At 29.5% G+C, this 24864-nt stretch overlaps 1 long non-coding RNA gene across 1 annotated transcript in view; it reads left to right on the top strand.

Annotated features, from left to right (window-relative positions):
• The window catches only part of LOC142325851 (uncharacterized), a 305489-nt gene that overhangs the window by 266360 nt on the left and 14265 nt on the right, over positions 1-24864 (top strand). The window contains exon 3 of the long non-coding RNA XR_012756607.1: positions 7322-7383. This is a non-coding gene — a long non-coding RNA (uncharacterized LOC142325851). The remainder of the gene's footprint in view (positions 1-7321; positions 7384-24864) is intronic.

The following is a 24864-nucleotide window of genomic DNA, read 5'->3' as shown; positions in this document are numbered from 1 at the left end:
CAGGTAGTCTTTAGTTAGGTAGTCACAAATGTACGATGAAGGACGGTAGTGTGTAACCGAACAACTGAAATGTCTGATAGTGAAGTTTGGAGACATGACTGAACCAAGAGAGGAAGATAAAGAGAAAGAGATTGTGCGAGAGAGAATACGAGCCTATTATTGCAGACAAATAATTTGTTCCCAAGGGAATGCGTTTGGTCACGTCCCACTAACGACCGGCGATAAGTGTTCAACCCCTTTCCTCTGCACCATCTACAACAGCCAACTATTATCCCAACTTTTATTCCCACCTGACGCTAAACTTTTAAATATTTCTATTTTATTTTATTTTTATTTTTTGTCTTTATTGGATGGAACTAATTCCACAATTTTTTTTCTTTGTTCTTAAAGCAGTAATAATTTTCTTTTTACATGCAATTCCATTTTTATTTTTACCAATTTTCACATTTTTATCGGTTTAAATGGTCTTTATTTTGATTTAAATCATAAAAAACTTCTCTTAAGTAATTTTTTTCTCTTTTACACATAGTTTTGTACAAATAGGATTAGACATTTCTTGAACTGTGTTCAGTATATATTATGCATTACCGTTAAATACTTTCGTAATATAAATTAATTGTCCTAGTAAATTTTAAAAAAAAGTAGGAAAATTATTTAATTAAATATACATTTACGTAGGACGTAATTTATAAATACATAGAAAAACTTCAGATTTTACTTTCCCGGCTGATATAGCCAGTTATTGAAAGGAAAGTGTAGTAATCGATTTCAAAAAATTATTAATAAAACACTTATTTTTTAATTATTTCCCAAGGAGACTTTTAAAAAGAAATTTTTTCACCCGAAGAAAAACCATAACTATTTGGTAACTATCCCTATGCCCAAAATAACCCTTTATAAGTGAAATTTTATGTACGTATTATGCTGTGTTGCTTAATGCTTAATAACTTTGGACTCCAAAATCCAACTTACTTCGAACTTGGTAGGAAGATGGGTAGTCAGAAAGATTTATTATATTAAATTTTTGCAAAAAATGGAAAAAGGGATAAGATTGTTTTGTGTTAACCTTGTGTTATTAACAATAAATATACAAATTATATATATATTGTTCTTCAATATTGGAGACGATTATAGAAATTCACCATATTCAGCATGCACTGATGGTGAAAATTGAATAAAAATATTTTTATAAAAAAATTCGAACGAAGGGCCAATCATCTGACCATTTATTTGGATCCATCGTTCCTGTCAGTTAACATATTCTGTATATTCTGATTGGCTCTTTTAGTTTATAAAATGCTGAAAATTTTATTAATTTTTTTTTCTAAATGCGGTGAGTTTGATTAATCATTTCTAATGTTAGAGAATAACATTTGTAATTTGTATATTTAACGTTAATTAGGTGTGGTTAACGACCGTAGGTTGTGTTTGGCTTAAATTTAATTTTCCTTTTTTTACGAGGGTTTCTCGTAATCTACGTACGTACCTTAGAGATTGGTATTGGGTGATTTTTTTTTAAATTTCTAGTTATCGTTTCGACCTTCACCAGAGCTTAACAGAGTTCGTCGACATATACCGACGAAGGTCCAAATGTTTAATAATATAAGTAAATAGTTTGATCTTTCAACGACGTATTTATTGTATGTCAACATTCAACGGAGAATATCAGAATTCTCTAATTTCGGTTTTTCACGGTAAAATATTTACAGAAAAAAAAAAGAAATTTTCACCCTTATAAAGCTATGACGGTATCTTTTTATTATTTCACTATTTAAAAAAAAAATGTTTTAATTTTAAATCATTGTAAAAGATAACATGGTAAAGGTTAAATTCACGTATTATAAAATCAGCTGATTTCTCTGTCTCTGAATCTCTCACTCTCTCTATTTCTCTCTCTCTCTCCCTCTTATTTCCTTATTTTTTTTAATCATGAATGTTACCGTATTATCTTACAAAAATTACTGTATGGGACAAAATTTAACGAAATTCTTTTAAAAATAAACTTATGTCTGATTTTTTATGTTTGATTCGTCAATGAAAATAATTTTTGAAATCTCTTTTTTAGTTCATTTTTTTCATAATAATGTGTAAGAAATAACTGTTTTGAAACATTACATAAATTTGGAAAGAAAGTTTCAAATTCATAAACTTAAGTTGTTAAAGTTAAAAATTAAAATTCTTTATTTTTTAATTTGATTTTCGAATTAATAAAGAGCGAAACAATATTAGTTTTATAACTTACTTAATCAGTGTTCAATTTATATTTTTATCCAACTTAATTAAACAGATTATATTTTTATTTACGTTTTAAAACTTTCTAAATTTTATAACATACGAAATAAATAAATAAACCACACTTTTTTTTCTTGGATAATTATTATTTAACTTAATTATTACAAAAGCAAATTTATAATTATAATTTTTGTAAATATAATTATAATAGTTGTAATTATAAAAGGAATTTTCTGGTCTTAATGATTGCCTTTTTATTTAAAAATGCATAGATGGATCGATGAGCATTTATCCGTCATTTATATCCTTATAAAAATGTCAAACTTGAAACAAAAAATTAAAACAAAAGGATGAAGATGATAAATAATCCAAAACACTCACACCCGGTTAATTCATACCCTGTACCTTATAGCTATACACCTTCTTCATCCTCTCTCATTTTTATTTTCGCCTTCCACTACTTCCCAGATAGGTTTTTCAAATATTTTGAATTCCTCTTCATAACTAGTTATCTGTCATTCTCTGCTTTTTTTTATTGCTTTGAATACCATTTTATTAAGTTTTTTTGACGGTCTATCATTATTGGATTTGGCTATGTGGTCAGCCAAATTCTTCTTTCTTTCTAAGGAAGAAATATTTTAGTTTGTATCGTCGCGATCCATTCTTCATTGTATTGTTCTTCCTTGTCAAATTGAACAATCGTTATATTGTTTTTGTACCTTTTTTCATTTGTCTTTATTATCTTCTCCGTCATATTACGTCTTGTTTTCCATTTCAGTATCAGCACTAAAAATTTGTTAAACATAGACCAATCAAAGCTAATTCTTCGAATGATTTCATTATGTTTTCCGTGTTCTAAAATTTTATCTCTAAACCTCGGGTATCAAACTGACGGCTCGCTGGCCGCATGAGGCCCCGAGATAATTTTTATTGGTCTAAGATGACAAATAATAATATTGCAGAGCAATATGTTACGAAAAAGCATTTAGGAGAGATCCGAGGCAATACCGTACACACAATTTCATGTTAAAAATGAGTTAGAGCCCTCTGGATGGTGCTGCTACCTAGCGGTAGCGCTAACTATCATTTTTAGAGGAAACGCCGTTACGATTGAGCATCAGTGATTCAGTGCATCACGTTTGTCAGTTGTGCACAATATTGTGTTTTTTATTAGTTACTTTGTTATAGTTACAGATAAGAGGTAAGTGATAATATGTAATATTAAGACTTTGTTAAAAATTTGCATTGAATTATATGCTTCTTGAGTATATTGATATGTTGGTGATATTTGTGTTTTCATTTGCTTTGTTAGGTTATAGATCTCATATATACTTTCTCTACAATTAAGTACTTTTGTCAAAAACTGTTAAATAATTTTTTTATTTTATTTATTCAAGATTTTGTTCAACAATTTTAAATATTTACAATTAGATTATTTTGATGTTTTTAACGAAAGTCACTTGCGGTAGTTTCTTTCTTTCGATCGGCGTGTTAAGATTTGTGAGTTGTGTTTCTTTTATAACTTATTTAAAAAAAAATAAATACTAATAATAAGTGGTTACAGTTATATGAATTTTTAAAATTAAAACTTTAATTTTTTTAGAGAAAATGTCACTTTCAACGTTAAATAAAAACTAAAGATTGATGACGAGGGGAAAAATTTCAGGAAAGTTGGGGAGCTGAACCATTTTTGTGTGGAAGTGAATAAAAAAATTACGTGCTTAATTTGCAAAGAATCAATTGGTATTACTAAATAATAGAAGATTAAGCAGCATTTTAGCACTAATCACAAAGAAAAATTTTTGTGCTTCCAAGGAAAAACTAAAAAAAGAGAAAAAATTTAAAAACGATGAAGAATTGACTTATAGCCGGGTCCTTTTCTGGCTATTTTTTAATAGCCAGAAGAGTGCTTACAATATTCATGAAAAGTAATGAATTAGTAAAAGAGCCATTTGTATATTATCAGAAATAAGTTATATATTAGCAAAAAATCAAAATCATTCACCGATTGTTCTTTAATCAAGGAATGTATGTTAAAAGCTGCCGAATTCGTCAGTCCAGAAAAGGTACAGTCATTTCGAGATATATAATTATCAAAAAATACGATGATAGACAAAATTACTGAAACGGCAGATAATATTAATTCATAACTATAGGAAATAGTCCAGTTCTTTTAAATTGCGATTGATGAAAGCACGATGTGAAAGATGTTGCACAAGTTCTGATTTTTTTCGTGGTTACGATAATATGAGGATCACCGAAGAATTTATGGAAAGGACCCCTCTTTACGGAACTATATCTGGTAAAGATAGTTTTTAAGCTGCATGGAGCATTTTAGGAAAATTTAATCTTTCTCCTGACAGGCTCTTTTCTGTAACAACTGACGGCGCTAAATCGATAACGGGTGGAACTAAAGGATTTGTGTTGAGTCTGACAAGAAAATTACAAGATGAATATCCAGATAAAAAAAGAAAAATTCAGAAATTTTCATTGCCTTATTCACCAATAAGTTTTCTGTTAAAAATATTAAAAATGGGCGTACTTAAAACAGTAACAAAGGCAGTCAACTTTATTCCACCGAAAGCACTTAGCATTGCCAATTTACTTCATTCTTTAAAGACTTAGAATCCGAATTCAAAGATCTTCCTTATTACATAAAAGTTTGTTGTTTGTTCTGCCAAAAATCCTGAAGAGCTTTTATCTATTTTTAGAGGAAATAATTGTATTTCTTGAAATGAAAGTTGAAAAAAACGAAAATATATCGATTATAAAAGACCCTTTGTGGGAAAAAGATCTCGTATTTTTAACAGATATTAAAGACCATTAATATTAAATTGCAAGGCAAAGATCAATTAATAACAAACATGTACGATGCATTAACAAGTTTTGTACAAAAACTGAGTTTGTTTAAAAATAATCTACAAAAAAAACGTTTTGACTTATTTTCTTACGTATCAACAGTTAGAAGCACAAAATCAAAATTGCTCATTTTTACAATATTGTGGAAATCAAAAACGAATTCGATAGACGTTATAATCATTTAAAAGAGTTAAAAGACAGTTTTTCTCTCTCTACTGGGTCTTTTTCCTTTGAATTTGAAAATGTCCATTTCGATACAACTGAAATCAATTTATTTCCAGAATAATTTGGTTTTAAAAGACAAATATCGAAAAGTAATTATTCCCAAGATATATTTTTATTTAGGTGAAAATACCCGAAATTAAAAAGGATGCTACACAACTTTTATGCTATTTTGGGAGTAAGTACTTGTGTGTGCAACTATTTTTGTACATGAAATTAAATCAAACAGCCTTCAGATCAAAATTAACTGATAAATATCTATGTGCCATAATGAAGATTTTCTGTTCTTTGCTTTTGAATCCAGATATTGGAATACTAGTAGGAGGAAAGTGCTGTCAAGTTTCTAGAATAAAAAACATAATAATTTTTTGGTTTTATAAATATATTAAATTAAATAAATGTTTAAATAAAAGCAATTATATAGCAACATTATTATCCTAAATTCACGTAATTACATAATATGTTATAATATAGGTAATATCCTACCCACATTCCTGAATCCTCATTTCAAAACATAGTTTTAAGAAAATTTGTAAATTATGATGTGGCCCGCTTGAATCTTACCAGTTGCATAATTTGGGTTTGACACACCTGCCCTAGACAGTTGAAGCTGTTTTTATTTTCTACTTTTTTAATTTATTTGCCGTTTAAGCTCTTTTTTAAATTCACTTAAAGGACTATTTTGCCTGCCTCTTATAATTTTTTCTATAATATCCTTTCTTCATCAGTATTTTCCTAATAACAACGTCGTAAGAAAATTTTAATGTAATCAACCTTTCTCGATTTATGTTTATTAATTTGCCCTTTCAATTTAAGTTTTATAACAAATCTGTTTTAAATAACACACTTTAACTTTTTACGATTCTATTGTCTCAGACCTCTTTCTGTGTCCTCTTCTTTTCTTATTTTATTTAAAATAAATATCAATTTTGTTTTACATAGATCTGATTAAATCAGAATCTGTGTTTTCTACTTTAATATTTTTTTAAAGTTCTGAATATAGCATCGGTTGTTATGCGGTCAAAGGCCTTAAATTCTCAGTCAATAATAAAACTACGAATAATTTTAAGCCTTTGATTTTTTAATTAATTCTAATTATACCAATATGTTATCAACGATAGAGAAATTTCTTTGTTCCTTCATCATACTACATTTTATGAACAGATTTAAGTCATTTTTCGAATTTGATTATCATATATTTTGTTTTTTAAGTAGTATAATTATGTATTTAATTGTTTTAATCGACTTTATTTTCAATAAAGATAATTGTGTGTGTTAATAAAATGTATTGTTAGATTTTATTGTAGACGTATAAATAAATGTATGAGTATTTTTTTATCTTTTTATGGCGATTTAGTAAACAACTACATCTTCTTTAATAATGTTTTAAATTCTCTTACGTAATATAACATAAAATTGGTGACCGTGAAATTTCCTCTCACAAGTTTTTTTTCTGTTTTAAGAGTATACAACATGAATAATGGTTTAAAAGGGTTTGTAAGCAGTATACAATGAAATAAGCTTCATTTTGCATTCTAATAAAAAACACATAAACTGAATTAATGAGGTATGCAGCAGATTTTTTTTTATGTTTCATTATAGGAAATTAACGTCTGTGTTTTATTTCAATTCAAAATTTAAATATCTGTTTAAATTTAAATTTTAAATGAAGATGGTATTAATGAGATTTTAATTATATATTAAATTCTTAAATTTATATAAATTCTTATGTACAAATAATATATGAATAAATTCTTTATTTATAAATAATATATACACTATATACTACGTATGTTCTATATAATAAAATAATATATTGTTTTTACAGGTAATATATTGTTTATTCATATAAAGAAAATATCAAATAATATAGTATTTAAAGATTATGATAAAAGTGTTAATTTTATATACGAGTATTTTATGAAGTTACTTTGGTAATTTTTGTATTAAAATTTATTCAAATTTCAAATGAATCGGTTAGAATTAATTGCACATTATTATTTGACAGTTTCAAGTGGAAGTCATCAATGCAATGCAGAAGAAAGAATTTTGCTTACTTCTCTGGAAGTGGTAAGAAAGCCTATTTTTATTATGTTTATTTAATAAATATTTTATTATTATTATTTTTCTGATCACTATTGATATAATTTAAACTTATAGAATTTAAAATCCGAAGACTTGATGACATCTACTATAAATTAAGGAAAGCTTTTCATTACTTTCATTATGGTATATCATCTTGCATAAGTTAGACATTTTTGGCGTTAGAAGTGCTGTTTTCAATAAAATTTTTCATCAATTAGGAAATTCAAATTTATCAAAAAACAATCAAATAGGAAAATTCATCAATAGAATTTTTTAAAGTAAAGGTTCTAGTAAAATGTTTAGCGAATTTATTGTCACTTCTAAACATTTGTGATCATTATTGGATTCACTTTAATTTACCATTTTTATAAAGAAATCGGACATATCACAAAATCTTTATTTACCATTTTCGTCTATCATCCCAAACAATGTGTAAGTATGAACACTTATAGTGATTTTTTTTATTTTTCAGTGTAACATATATGTTTCATAGATGGTCAATTGATACTGAATTTTGATAAAAATATTTATGACTAATACTAGAAAGCCGCTAATAGTTAAATACCATACAAAATATATCTACCAATGAAGTAAATCGTTTGGAAACAATTAGTTAATTAGGTCTTATTTCCTATTTAAATTTTTTTTTTACGGAATACAACATTTAAAGGGCGAAGGAATCTAGTGCTGATTTGTTTGATGGATAAGTCGGCCTTTCCTTCAGATTTTATACCGTTTACACACCTCTTCTAAAAATTGCAATAGAGTGGTTATTTAAAAATTAAAAGAGAAAATAATTATTACTACTCCAATACAAATTAATTGAATTATAACCTTTAAATTAAGATGTACTTTTTACTTTAAAAATATTTCAAGCATGTGAGTATTGTTCTTCTCTCTCTCTCCCTCTCTCTAATAAAAAGATATATGTACAAAAGATATAATCTTTTGGAAAAACTGTAAAATATTTAAAATTTAGAGTGTTTCAAGTAGCAGTAGATAAAAAAAAAAATTAAGTTTGCACAGAAAAACGAAACTTTATTAATTGAATAGTTATTGTGAAAATTAAAAAATCTACAAGACAAGTAATGCAATTAAAAATAAATCCTTTGCTCATAGCTTTATTATTCTAGAATCAACCAGAAAAAAACGACGAAACATTTGTCCCATGATACCAAAATGACGCCATTAAAATATATATGAATCTACAAGTAATAAAATTATTATGACGTATTAGTAGATAACCGAAATTATAGTGAATAAATCTAATTTTTATTCCTAAATGTTCATAGAATTTCGTTTATTCATCTGTTTTACTTCTTATAATTATTACTAGAAAAAAGACCGGCGTACGGTCCGCCGCGTAAATATTACATGGTTCATATTTAATTAAACATGATTTTCTTATGTAACATGTTTTGCCAATTGTAACTAAATAACCTTCATGAATTTAGAGTACTAACAACAACAAAAATTTACAACGAAAGCTTCAAAATCCTGAAACGTTTTTAGCTGTTTCTTGAATTGTGATTTTTTAACACAGCTCTAACCCCAATGTTTTCCTTTTTTATCCCCAAAATTCAATTATAATTTTTTATAAATCGTTCGAATCAAGAAGAATAAATCGTTCGAACAAATGAATCTTTTGTGCGCTATGCGCAGCCGCCCGACGCACCACAATTGGTACGTTCTGCGTCAGTAGCAGCTAAAATAAAAGTGTGAGAATATACAATAAACAAACCTATGCACCATCCTTTTTTTATGGAAATGTATGATTGTGTTAACACTAATAATATCATTACGGGAGATCGTATTAGATAGGCTATATTTTCAAACAAGATTGAATAATTTTAAATTAAAAAATAATAAAAATATAAAATATTTCAATTAGTATTAAAGGTCAGAGAAATTTGTATTCGAGCAACTGCTGGGTAATGATTTATCTAGATTAAACAATTGTTTATCTACATCTATCACAGTATAAACTGCGTTGGTTTAATTTTGTATTTTCATGTAAAAATTTAGAACATGAAAAGATACAATCAGAAAAAAATTTCTGAAATTTTTCTTAGTTTAGGAATAGAGTTAATACAAAATGATAAAAATATTTTAAAAATACCAATAGACCTATATGATGTATGCTAATAGAAAAATCCAACTGTAAAAACAGCTTTAATTTTTTTTAAAACCGCAAACTTTTTTTTTAAAGAGTAACTAAAATTTCAAATTTATTAATGAATAAAGTTGAATTTTACGTTAAAAACTTACCCTAAAATGTTTTGTATGAACCATATTCTCAGTGAATGGTAAATTTAAAAACCAAACAGATAAAAAAATATAATAGGTAGATTTTTTAGAAATTTAGTTAAGAAAAATTATATTACAAAAAGTAAATACATGAAAATTTTAGAAATAGAATATAAATGCAATCTTCTAAAGGTGAATAATAAGGTAAATTTCCCGATATATCAGAAAATATATCAGAAGCAGTTGAATCTAGAAATTTTTTGAGAAGAATTTAACAGAAACAGTATTGGAAAAACAAGTTGAATTTAGAAAACAAATTAACGTAGGACGATGAAAATAGTAGATTATTTGAAAAACAAAACATAATTATTTTCTACTGAAAGAAAGTTTAAGAACTAGAAACCAATTATGGTAATCGCGTATTTATACAAATGAGATTACTGTAATTAAAATAGAAGGCCAAGAAAGGCAAGTACCAGTAGAGAAGAAAGGAGATAACCAAATTTCGTTGTTGTCTTTAATGTTTATTTCCATATTACGGGAGATAAAGAATTTAAAAGAAAATTTGAGACTGTGTAATTATCCCAAAAACAAAAAAAATATATATATATATAAATTTTATAATTTGTTGATATTCTTTGAATAAAAGCTAAAAAAAAAAGAATACTAATCATCACAGATAAATAAAGAAGTTAAATTTAAAGATAAATAACAAAAACAAAATGAAATGCAATAGAAAGGGTGATAATAGTGTAATAAATATTAATATGAAAGAAGATTATATACAGAAGGATTTTGTTATTTGACGAATAAAATAACCAAAGATGGACGACCTAAGGAATTCATTAAAAGCAGGGCTAGGTCCAATAAAGAAGCCTTTACGTAGAAAATAATTTTAGTTTCATAATCATTGCCGGCCTCCGTGGCGCGAGTGGTAGCGTCTCGGCCTTTCACCCGGAGGTCCTGAGCTCGAATCCCGGTCAAGCATGGCATTTTTCACACACGCTACAAAAACTCATCTCATCCTCTGCGGAAAGAATGGCTTGACTGCGGACCCGGAGGTTAAATAAAAGGTTAAACAAAGTTTCATAACCGTTACCCGACTAAATAAAAAATATGATTTTTTAAAAAAATAATTTGTATCGGTTGAAATGCTCTATAAGAGGGTTAATAAACAAAAGAAAGATAAGAATACAAAAAATTATATATCGTAGTAGAATGTTGAAGATTAGGTGTATTGATAGATTTTGATTTTTAAATAATAGATAATATAAAACTTCGGGAAAATTCTTACTAAAATAAATTTGACAGGACCCAAGCTTAACTAAACTATAAATAAAAGTGTTTAGAGAATAAATGAACTAATTACATATTTCATTACATATGGTAATGAAGTGTGCGCCAAGAGCAAATCGAATGATTCCCGTATACAAGCGGCGGTTCCTGCGGAGCGTGAAGTGTTATACCAGAAAGGATTGTGTTTGGAAAGAGATCATACGCGAAGAAAATTAAGATACTACCAATCAACGAAACGATCAGACGATATCGAAAAAAGTTGGACGAGTCACCTGTTACGAATGCCTCGACATAGGTTGGCATGGAGAAACTGACTATTGGATCACCCAGTTCCTGACGGGACATGGGTGTTTCAATGGTTATCTCCATAAGGTGGGAAGAAGGAATGAACCCGCGTGCATGTACTGCGAACAGGACGATGATTCTGAGCATACGTTTTTAGTATGTAATAAATAGATAAGACTAAGACACGACGCGGGTATTCATGGAAAAACACCGAAGGAAACCGTGGATTTCATGCTCAGCAGTAAGGAGAACTGGAGGAAGGTCGCTGATTATATAACGACAGTACTAAAACAGAAGAATGAAGATGAAAGAATTATGGGTTTCTAGTATGTTAGGTTGGGTGGACAGCCTCAGCGGTGAGAGCCAGCATACTTAGGTGTGCTGGTTTCAATGATCCGCTGAGGACTGCTTGGGGTGTGCTGCAGGGACAAGAGAGTATTATGAAAGATCCGGGGGTCACATCACGACTTGTAGGTATGAGTGGTTCCATAGAGGACATAATAGAGAATAAAAATCTCAAAAGAGCCACCGGTAGGCCTGACCTGCCATGCCGGTATATAGCCGGTAGGCGGGGAGGGCTTATTAGAGTAACGGACACTCCCCTGGGTGGCGTAATACCATCAAGTCGGTCCGGCCCAGGGGAGTAGAAAAAAAAAAAATGTCAATGAGCGCATGATACTATAACGCGGATGGAAGAAGAGATGTAAACAGACAGAGACGTCGATGGGTGCCGGAACAGGCTTATCAAACTTAAACAGTGAAGGAGGAAGAAGAAACTAATTTATTCCTGGAAAGAAATGTATTTTATATGGATGCATAAAGTTAATATTATACATAAAGAAAATAACTGAAGATGTAGAATGTAACAATCATGTTGAAATTGAAAGAATAGTCCAAAATGTATAAAATGAGAAATCCATCAAACCAATCAAGCAATGAATAAAAAAATAACTTATTATTTACTATTACTTGAAACAGTAGTTTTAAAGTTACTTTTCTTTAGCCTTCGGAAAAACCGTAAAGTATTACTTCAGAGGATGATATGTATGAATATAAATGAAGTATAGTCTTGTACAGTCTCAGGTCGACCATTCCTGAGTTATGTAGTTATTAAAATCCAACCGCCAAAGAACACCGGTATTCACGATCAAGTTTTCAATTCCGTATAAAAGTAACTGTCTTTCCTAGGTTTTGAACCTTAGACTCTTGACTTCGAAATCAGCTAATTTGCGATGACGAGTTCACCACTAGACCAACCCGGTGGGTTATTTAGAATTACCTAAAGTTACTTGTGTAAAACATTTGAAACGACAGACGTATCCAAATAATATTAATAAAAAGTTTTTTATAACTTTCAAAATACGCCCTTGTGGAACATATTTATTGCCTACTGTTCACACCCTGGGTAAGCTGATGTTATTGTTGACAGTTGTTTTTTAATTTAGCCAGTAAGTAATAAAAATGTTACCGAAAATATTATTGAATTTCAGTTGTGTATTTTATTTAGTAAATCGTTGTGTATTTATTACATTTCATAATATTCAAGATTGTTGTTGATAGTCCTTTTTGTGTACATGTGCAGAGAGTCAACGTTGTTAGATTTGTAATTTATCTCTACAACGTGATTGGCAAATATCTACATTGTTGTAGAGGACTTCTACTACCTCTGAAAAAATACCTTCTATCTTGAAAATCTTCCAATCTGGATAATAGAATATTCCATGTTCGACTTACTGAATATGGCCCATCGGATTTTTAACTTTCTTTAATACACTCAGAATCGTTTCTCTCATGTCCTGCACACTTCCATCAAAATAATGTATTCCCTATTTAAATTTTTATTCGTCACTTTTGTTCTTCTACCAGAAGTATCTGGTTAAAGAGATGACCTAAAAATCTAATACACTGTAATCAGGTCTCATACTTAACAATCCATTAACAATAAATTGTTTATATATTGATTCTTCAGTTAAATCCCATTTTATTATTTATAAGGGTGTGTGTGTGTGTGTGTGTGTGTGTGTTTTGTTGTGAAGGGTCTTTTAAATTATTTTCCTGCACTTAGTTTTTTAAAAATTTTTATATGGTTTTTTATAAGGTTGTATGTTTGTGTGTTTGCGTGCGATAGTCTATTTGGGATTATATAACTACTTTTCCTGTAATAATGTGTTAATTTTACAAAGTATTTATTTTGCCAGCTATAAAAAACGCTCTGCTTCCTCTGCAATGCTTCTTATTTGATAAACAAACTTTGCATTCTCGTTATACACAATTCGGTTTTCTTATATGTCAGTCATATGTCTTGATTTTAATTCTCTGCCAGCCGACTCAGCAGTTCAACCAACTGTTCTAATAATCTCCCCCTCTCTTTCCCGTTACATCCTACTCTGATGAATATATCGCAATATTACTACATTAAGCACAATCGTTTGTGTTAAAAAAAATCTTATACGGAATGAGCCGATAATCTTTGGGATAATTTCAATCATAATATTATATAAAGATTAAAAAATATATTTCTCTTGTTTGTCATTCTAGGATAAATCATCTATGTCAATCTCCTATATTCCTAATTATGTTTCCTTTTATTTTTCCTTCTGAACACATATAGCACATTTATCTTCCTGTATTTTTATAACCTTCACTAAAATTTTCCATACAATATATCGATCCATCTTTAATTATAGCAAATCACAAACTTATTATCAGATTATCTTTCTTTCTTTTTCCTGTTTAGCTTCCGGTAATTACCTTTCAGATAATACTTCAGATGATGTATGAGTATAAATGAAGTGTAGTCGTGTACAGTCTCAGGTCGACCATTCCTGAGATGTGTAATTAATTGAAACGCAACCACCAAAGAACACCTTTATCCGCGATCTAGTATTCAAATCCGTGAAAAAAATTATCAGATTATCTGAATCGTCTTTTGATAATTTATTTTTAGCAAATTTAACGACACTTGTTGCAGCATTTACTTTTTATTCTTAGAATGTCAAACGCTTATTCCGAACTACGATTGAAAGTTTTGTATTTTTAACGACTAAAGGAAACTAACCTTCCGATCTGACACTGAAGAAAAACACAAAGATAAGATGTAAAAGGCGTGACCGTAGTTTTTAAATTTTCAGATAGCGTCAAGGTTGAAAAAAAAACCAACGAAGTAGCTTGATAAGAGACAGCGTGCGTTATAATTGGCATTAAAAAGTCAGGAAAAAATGCCAACCGAAATTTAAGAAACTCCAGAGCAATGACTGCAGTTAGGACTCTGAAAATACTGATCGCAGAAAGATAACGGGATTGGATTAGCTACATCCCTACTTCTAGTAATATACTGTTATAACCTTTTTTTCGTAATGGAGCTATTCGTTACCGTCTTTGAAGTTACCATGTGGTATGAGCGAGCGAGCGCTCACACCACACACTCACACACACAATAAAATGTTAGCACAGACTTATATAGTGTAAACACGTGCGCGTGCGGACACACACATATACATGCATCACAGAAATGACACCTGCTTGAATGTTCTTAAAACTGTAGCATAAGATCAGTTATTTATTAATCAGGTTAATATATAATTGAATATAAGTTTAGTATATTGAAAGTAAGTTTTATTTCTCGAAAAAAGTGTTAATAGTATAAATTTTTACTATATAATTAATTTACAAGCAACTAACAAAAAAAAAAAGAAGACGAATTTACTTAAAAGTAAAACAGTGTGCATGCAAACATTCCATTTGTGTAGAAAATTAATTTGTATTGAAATAAAATTTAAGTTTTTATCATAATCTTTGATAATCCAACAAATACTTCTGTAAATAACATTTTAAACTAAACATATAGTAAATAATTTAATAAACACTCAAGAACATGATGTTATAAATTTTGTAAATAAACATAATAATAACAGTCAACTACAGTTTACGTGTTGAGGATATATTCACGTACGAAAAAATATTTTAGCGTCATTTAACAACCTCTTTCATAATATAGAAAGGTTAATCTTTTGTTATCCGTGTGAAATCAATCTGGTAACTATTGTTAATTCTACACTAATAAAACATCTATAAATAAAAGATAGGTAAAATAATCATATAGAATTATTAAGTGCCATTATAATTCATGTTATTATTTGATCGTGATTTTGATATATAGTAAGTTAGTCGTGATACGAACCTGGTTTTCTTCAGATATTACATTACAAAAATAAAGCGTTATTTATTTTAACACTATTATTAAATGAAATTATATTATTTGAATTAGTTGAATCTTTACGTCATGACTGGGCAACAACAATTGTTTTTTCTTGTGTTTATAGAAAGGGAAAAAAATTAAAAACAAAAAAAATATGGTGCATATTAAAAAAATATTAAAATTCTCGTATAATGAATATACTTACTACTAAAATTATATAAGTTTATTGATACTTTCAACCGTTTTGAAAAATGTAAATATGGGTAGAAATTACGGGTTTTAAAGTTCTTTTTTGGAAATTTAAAACTTATACATCGTAAAATACTGAAATTTTGTTGGAAAAAATGTTTTTGTTCTGAATTTAACGGAATTGTTCTAAAAAACAAATTTTGTTATCCATGAATTTTAGTAAAATAAATGGTTTATATTTATTGCGCAAAAATAGTAATTTTTTCGTTCAGCTTGGGTTAATAAACAAAACCTAAAAAAATACAGCTGTCCGAAAAAGAACTCCGGGTTTCTAAAAAGAATATAATATTTATTTTGATACCGAGTGGTAGCGTCTCGTCCTTTCACCCGAAGGTCCTGGATTTGAATCCCGCATTTTACATACACACTACAAAACACTCATCTCATCCTCTGCGGAATGAATTGCTTGACTGCGGACCTGGTGGTTAAAAACAAAGAAAAAAGTATTTTGCAGTACTCAATAGTGTTTTCTGCGTAATATTTTTCCCTTTCGTTTGTTTATAGTTGCATCAACGATAATAGTCACTAGCGATTTAAATAAAACTAAATGATCATAAGTAATTAATTAGCACAATAAACACCAAACATTGGATAACAAACTGAACTTGAATTATAAATCACTACTGCACTATTTTCACTGCACACATAGTATTTCGTTAGGGATCTCACTTAAGCAAAACCGCTAAATTAAGTTCTTCACCCCATTATCACAGAGAAACCGCAATAGTATTTTGTTGTAGTCGTTATTCTTCCGGTTGAGTAAAGCATTCACATCTGAACCCAGGTTTAATTGTCGTTGAATAGAACCGAACATTGGGCAATCTACGAGTAAGTGACCATTTTACATTATAAACTTCACAGTTCTGCTGAGGAGAGCGAAACAGATCGGGGGTGGGTAGGCTTTGTGTGCCCAATACTCAGCCCAGTTAGGATGACTTGGTCTCTTCTATTGTTTGGAATAAAAAGTTTCTCGAAGTCGTTCTCCCGAATGCCATGTAAGGCCGTGGGAGGACCCAGCAGACAGAACTTATTCCACTGAGTACCTAGTTCATGAAAGCTTCACTCATACCTAGTTTTCAAAAAACCGCCCTCACATGTTAATTTTAATCGGAGGCCATTTTTTGCCGCTCCCTTGGCAGCCTCATCAGCCCGTTCGTTCCCAATGGCTCAGCGGCCAATGCAGCATTCTCGGATCCTTTATAGCATTGGACTCATACGAATACCAAGTAGTATTCAAATCTAGTTTATTCTTGAGAGGGTGTGATATATTCTCTGAATTATAAGTTCAGACCGTCAACAGCTCATGTTTTCAAGTACACTCATAGAGTCAGTTATTATCAGAAAGCTGTCTTCACTACAGCTCTCGACAACTCGAAAGGCAGAGTAAATTTCGTATGCCTCGTAAAAGAAGTCAGAGGAATATGCACTAATCTTATGTATTATCGTTATCAGGGAGTATTGTGAAACAGCCAAACCCGTCGGCTGAGACAGAGCGTCTGCATACTAGATGTTACTGTAACCATTTTACTTGTTAGTCATATTGCTAAACTGTTTCCTAGAAGATCGGTTATGTGGGTCCCATTTACGGCTTCCTGTTGGTAAATATTCAATCTTCAGAGATGCACGCAGCCAAGGAGTGCCGCATAATTTTAAAACGAAAAAACAATTAAGTTTTAGTTTACATATTTTCCGTCAAGTAGCAGCTGTGTTACACTGCTGCACAGACCAAGCTGTTATTAGCCCGGCTTCGGTATCATGGCATTATTATAAGAGAAAGCACAATACATACACTGGTTTGCAGGAACAAAATCATTGACTGTTGCAAACAAATTATACGCTGGTCTATCGTAGAAATTCTCCCAAGTGAAATTCTTTCGAGTGACAAAAGCATAAGTAAGTAGTGTGAACAGTTTTTGAAAACCGAAAGCGTTTTGAAAGGACACTCACCAGTCAGGCCTTAAATAAGTATCGAAAACATAGAAACAATTCAACTGTTTTTCCGGCGATGCCAATAATGTAAGTTAATCAACTAAACAATCCTAAAAACATAGTCCATGATGCTGTTCGCAAGTGTTCGTGCTTATAATATTAGTTATTCTATGAAATTAAAAATAACGATAAGCTGCAAAGAGTTCAATTTTTAACGACAGTGTTGTTCTTCATTTCTCTTGACGAATACTAGCTGTGGTGCATTTTATTTTCTAATGAAGCAACATTTCATGCCCATGGAGTCGAAAATCGCTATAAGTGTAATAAAAAAATAAAACATAAATAAATAAATAAAAAAATACTTTCGGTGGAATTCGTCCCAAAGTGAATGTCTAATATGTATCATGCATAATCGAATATTGAACCATTTTTTTTCATGTCTGGTGTGCAACAAGGATTACCCAATTTTTTAGAAATATTTTTACATGAGGAAATTATTACAGGCTTAGTACATGTGGACATATTACAGAGCTTTGTGTTTACGCAGATTGATAGTATGCAGGGCCTAATTTTCCAACAGGGTGGAAGCTCTTTACACCATGGAAAGATGTCCGGAATTTGCTCAACGACAGATTCCCAGGTGACTGGATAGTCAGAGAAGCTCGTACCGTTTGACCATTGCGAAGTCCCGATTTGACGCCGATCAATTTCTTATTTTGGGGCTACGTAAAAATCATTGTATATCAATAAAAGATCCAACACTTGACCACCTACGCCAAATAATAACGGCAGCTGTGAAAGCGCTTCCTGCAGACATACTCACCAGAATGCATAATGAGTTGGATTACCGAGTTGACTTCTACATTAAGAACTAAAAACACCTTTAGACTTTGGGCTTTCATGTAATAAAACGCATACATTTGTAATTTTAAATCTAATAAACTGAATTTAATTTCAAACTGCGGAGTTTTTTTCAGATACTTAGTATTATATATATATATATATATATATATGTCCCGATGTATATACGAGTAAATATATATACTTCCTATGTCATTTACAATTATAAAGAAAACAGCTAAGATAAAATGAATTAAATATAAATAGTTGGTGTTAAAGAATTTTTTTTACCTTTGTAATATTGTTTATCATTAATAATGTTTTTAATCTTGCAAAATTATAACTTCAAAGCAGCATGCCGTGTATGACGTTATGTATAAAGTTCATGTTTTTTCTACTGTTTTACTTTTATTTTAAATTAATAATGAATTTTTTTTTAATACTTTTATTTATAGTCGCATCAACAATTAATGTCATTAGCGACATATCAGTGTAAAGAAACTGTACCGGTAAATCAGTAGTCTTGAACAAACTCAGACCGACCATTCCTGAGACGTGTGGTTAATTGAAACCCAACTACCAAAGAACACCGGTATCCTCGATTTAATATTCAAATTCGAATAATAGCAACTACCTTTATAAAGATTTGATCTTGAAAACTTCGACTTCAAAATCAAGATCAGCTTATTTACGACGAGTTTACCACTAGACCAACCCGGTAGGCTATAATGAATATTATATTAATTATTTGACTGTTTTTTTTTTTTTTGTTTTTTTTATTCATATTTTCAACATCATCATTAGGGATTAAATTTTAAGTTCTATTCTAATACAGGGAAATATAAACAACATCGTCTACAAATTTGTAGTATTATAATATTTTATTTTATTTAAAAAATAGTAAAATTAAATTATGGAGATGTCTTTTCTTTATCTTGGGTTCTCTGTTCACCAATTTTACAAAATCCGATCAGTCAAATTTGCAATAAAATTCCAAGCCAAGATTCGATTCTGGCACTAAATATCTCACTTGTATAGCTATAAAAAATATGATGTGGACACTACATGACTTTCTGGTATGTTTATTAAATTACATATACACTTTTTTTTTAAATGAAAAATACATAAAAGTTTATTTCATTAATAATCTTATTGATGTTTTTCATATATTTTTATTGTTATTATTGAATTATTATTTACTGTAAATTTTTATTTAAAATCTGAGGTTAATAAATTATTAATCAATATATTTAAATTAAAAAAAAAACCTTAAAAAAAGGAAATGAAGTCTGATTCGGACCGATGTGCCTTCCCCTGAAATCCAAATATTTCATTAATTAAAATTTTATTTTGCTATAACTCTGGAACCAATGAAACTAAGTATCACTCGTATATCGTTAAAAATCCCTCTATGAGGGCTTATTACTGCAGTTAAAGGAAACCCAAAATGGATTTTGGGGTTTTTTGGACACTTTTGGCTCAGTTGATTGCAATGAAAAAGGGAGGGGCACAACTAGATCTTTTACAGCAATCCTAAATCAAAAATTTCAACATCCTACGGCTAATCGTTTTTGAGTTATGCAAGGTAAATACGTACGTACGTACAGACGTCACGCCGAAACTAGTCAAAATGGATTCAGGAATAGTTAAAATGTATATTTCCGTTATAATCTGAAAACCGAAATTTTTCACGATCACAATACTTCCTTTATTTCGTACAAGGAGTAAAAATAAGATGTCTCTATTTGGGTTTTAGCCTATTGGTTTAGTTTCCTAATTTTTTTTTCTTCTTTGTATATTGGAAGAAATTAACAATTTCTCACCATTTTTGTTAATAGTTATAATAATATAATTTTCCGTAACAGACTTTCGTGTCAAACTTAACTTTTTTTTTTCTTTTTTACATTATTCGTAAAAGTTTCAATTATTTAAATAAATTTGTAGGAAGAAGTGCTCCATTTTGGGATGTTTTATCGCTAGTGCAAATTACTTTCCATAGGATAGCGTTTAAAATACTTTGGAACAAAACTTTAACTATTTTTGAGGCATTACATCTTTTTGTCCATTTAAAATACGGTGGAAATTTTCAAATACATTGTAAAATCATTGGTAGGAAGATTTTCTGTATGAAACTATCAGTTTTAATAGCGCTTCTGTTTGTACACACATTTAAATTATCAGTTCGTGAGGTAATGGTAAAAGAGTTTAAAGGAATGAAGAATTTCCATTAAACTAGTGGTAATATTTTTTGTCAATTTGAAAAGTTTATAGTCACTTCACAGCTGTATTGACAAGTACAAACCGTGTTATATTTTATACACTGTTGTTATTTCTAATAAAATGTTTTTTCTTCAAATAGAAATGACTGTTTCAAGAATGTTGCAGAAAGATCTTGATTTAATTTAGTATATAGCATAAAAAAAAAATAAAATATGGAATGCTATAATTAATAGAAGTTAATTTAATGTAATATTAGGTTCATTTTTAATCAATTTAATTCCACGAGAGATCACGGCAAATATGGAATTCCTGTTATTCAGTCCTAATCAAGAAGTAAATTTCATCACTAAATGAAATATTGAGAAATACTTTTTAAAAATTACACGACACAGGTGTTAAAAAATAAACCAAATAAAATTTATTTGATGAATTAGGCTGAAAATTATTCTGGTAAATTACGTTCGTTTTTCTCCCTTAATTGTTAATGCACAACTCAGCATTTTTAACAACCGAACTCTTTTTATGAGAGAACACATAATCCATCCCTTAATGAATTTTTTCCATAGCTTCTTTTGTGTTTAAAAAAGTGACATTACATATATAATTGTGATCAGTAAACAAGGGATAATTCCTCATTAGCCTAGTCATGAAAGATTACAGAAATATGACTTGTCATACCAATCAACTAAAATCTATGAATTTTAAATATTCAACATTTTAAATAAATGTTATAGTTTAAAATAAAAAGTGTGTTAAATATAATCTGCGATACCAAGTGAAAAATGTATGTTTTTATTAGATTAATTCTTATCGGCTTTCCTATAATTATCGGATAGTTATTGAAGTAATCTTAGAAAGCGTTACATTTTAATCGAAATTGCGGTACTGCTTGAATAATGTGTGATTTCATTAGCATAATTCTTATCGGCTTTCCTGTTGTTATTGGATAGTTAATGAAGTAATCTAAGAATACGGGTATTTTAAGTGTAATCTGCGATATTGAATGAAAAAATGTGTTTTCATCGGGTTTTTCTTTAGTATTGTCTTTTCTTAAATTTCCTTTGCATAACAAAATATATTTTTGAAACTCGAAACTAGTTTTCCTCGAAATTAAACAAATTCACTAGCTGTTTTCTATTTTCACCGTTGTTTTCTTTTTTCTTTCTTAGACGAAAGCTATGTAAAAAAGATTTCCCACAAACTAATGCTCATTAAATGTTTCGGTCGTAATTTCAAAATTTTACAATTTTCATTTTTTTTTTATATTTCACGGACAGCCAATTAATAGTATGTATTTTCTCAACATCAGCTAACGTAAGAGTTAACACATTTTTCATCGTCCGGTATTGTTATTTTGCCTAACTTAAAGTAATTAAATGTGTCATTACACTATTACATAATTTTGGAGCTCTATATATATATATATATATATATATATATTACATCGTATCGGTATATATTACATATATGACATCGTATCCTTAAGCTATATGTATATACATATATATGCAGCTTACGGATTATTACCTGTAATATTAAAATTGTCAATGAAAGTTGTTTATTTATTTAAAAAAAATAATAATATTCATATTTTATTCTTTAACACCCTTATTCTTTTGCATCTTGCTATGAATAACACGAACGTTGATAGTAATCAAATTTAAGCTGACGTAATATGGGAACTAAAAATGACAGGGTCGATGAAATGGTATGAGAGAAATACTTAAGAATCCTGAACTTAAAGGCGTATGTTAGATCGTAGAATATATAATTCGAAGTTTTCATAGATACAAAGAGAGACTTATTCGATCTTTAATGTTTAAAATTTTTACTTTTCTGGATAATAGAATTTAAAGGAACATTTAAAAGCTATTTGAAATATGATTATTACTAGAAAAGTGAATGAGTTTTCTTTACATTAAATGACTGTTAGTTCTAGTCAGACGTAATACTTATTATATTTTTATATATATCTTTTCAAATTACTCTAGAGCTAGACTTAAGTCAAGAACTATCAGTGAGTAAAAAAATCGTGAAGGATAAACAGAGTGAATGATTCTAAAAAAAATTGGAAACCGTATAAAGGATTGAATACTGTGTCCAGGATCCTCCTGCTATCAATATCAAATGTATTGACTGAAAATAAAGGAAAAGTCTAAAGGTTAAAACTGTTAGTTTTATAAAAATAAACGGGTACCTATATACAAGAAGAAAGAAAGAGAACAGGAAATAAGCCCTGGATAATGTCCAATCTGGCGGGTCAAGTGTGAACTGAAAGTTTAGCAAAGAACGACCTGAAGGGCTAAAGGGAAGTAGGGATAGCTTGAGTAGAATCGGAAGGAAGTATCGGGGATATCGGTTCTCTCCCTCCTCTTCTTCTTGCAGTCTCTGGCTCACCACCCTATACCGTTCCCAAGGCTTTCCAAAGAAGATATACAACGAAAAAGAGAGAATAGAGGGAGAAACTTTAAATCCTTTTTCTCGGCCGTGAAAATGGACCTTGTAAGCGAGTGACGCATCTCGACCGACTTATTTTCTCCCTGGTCGGATCTGAAAGAGTACAGTTTCTCTCATCCCTGTTGGTTTCTAAAGGCGGTAACAGTTGTGGTTATTTGACACCCTCTCACACTCCTTTTAACAGACAATCTAACATCCAATACGTTCTTTTCTACGTTAAATTATTAATCTATTACATACATTAAACTACAAAAATTAATATTTCCTCATTAAAAAAATAATAATTTTCAAAATTAATATTTCTATAAGGTTATAATAATTTTACTGAAATGTAACAATTAATTTATCTAGTATAGTAATATCATATATACACGAGTATATTAACTTTTTGATTAGCATTTTTTTTTATATGGTGAAAAAAAAATTATTTTTTACTAAAAACACATATATAATTTTTATTATCGTCTTAACATAAATCTGTCATAGGAATATTCTTTCTTAGGTGCTTCGCCGCATCAATGTATCTGCATCATCAGGGAATGAAAATTATCCACATTATGTTTCGTCAGACTTACACATATAAAACACATATTTATGTATTTTATGAAAAAGAAATAATAAACATAAATTATGTATTTTATGATAAATTTCGGAAGTAGTAGGTTATACTGTGAATTGAAAAAGACAAAAATTTTTAGGTAGAATCATTAAAAAAAAAATAATAAGGTAATTTGGATTAATCAATTTGCCTTCAGGAAGAAATGGAAAAGTAAAACCTCTAATTGTATATGAAGTTTATAATCGCAAGTAAAGTTTGGCCGCAAATTTTGAACCTTTGGCAGGCGGAAAGATACTATTGTACTATTGCCTGAGCTATGCTGAATGTGCTGTATCACGATGATTTACTTGGCGTTCCACAAAAACGAATGTGTTGGTAATGACTCTTTCGTTCGTAAATGGTAATATACAGAAGAAAACATTTTCGTATTTGGAATCCAGCTTCCAAGAAATCTCTCATGATGTTTACGTCTAGCAGCTGTAGAATTTCCGTTACAAAATCCATAAATAAAATTATATCGGCATATTCCTCATTACAAAATTGAAACAAAATTTTTACACTACGGTATGATAAAATTACAATTCCTTCCTCATTTATGACAACAGATTCAAACGAAGTACACGATTTTCATTGCTGTCCAGCTGTTAGTATTTTATTATTTTTTTTTTTTTAACCTCCGGGGCCGCAGTTAAGCATCTCTGTACAGAGGATGAGAGATGAATGATTTGTAACGTGTGTGAAAAATGCCATGCCTGACCGGGATTCGAACCCGGGACCTCCGGGTGAAAGGCCGAGACGCTACCACTCGCGCCACGGAGGCCGGCAGCTGTTAGTATTGACAACTTATACAATAACATTTTTTTAAATGTTTCTAAAGTACAAAGTTACAATTTCAGTTTAGTATTTACATTGTTTCGTTTTATCTGTGTAAATTATTGAATATACACAACAAAAATATTTATTTTTTTAACATTATTTTCAGTAATTAGAGTTTTTGTCTTAAAAAGAATTTTTATTAGGTACACAAAATATAATAAGAAATTCTGTCTATTTTGTTCTTTTTGTTTCAATAAAAAACCGATTTTTAAATATTTTTATTTACTTTTTAATGGCTGTATTTACATTAATTTTCTCAAAATTAAATTTTCTACAAGTTTTTTACTAAATCTTTCACAATTATTAGTCA

Source organism: Lycorma delicatula, chromosome 5, assembly GCF_047948215.1.
Source record: "Lycorma delicatula isolate Av1 chromosome 5, ASM4794821v1, whole genome shotgun sequence".
In the NCBI taxonomy this organism is placed as follows: domain Eukaryota; kingdom Metazoa; phylum Arthropoda; class Insecta; order Hemiptera; family Fulgoridae; genus Lycorma; species Lycorma delicatula.
This window is presented reverse-complemented; position numbering and strand designations above follow the sequence as displayed.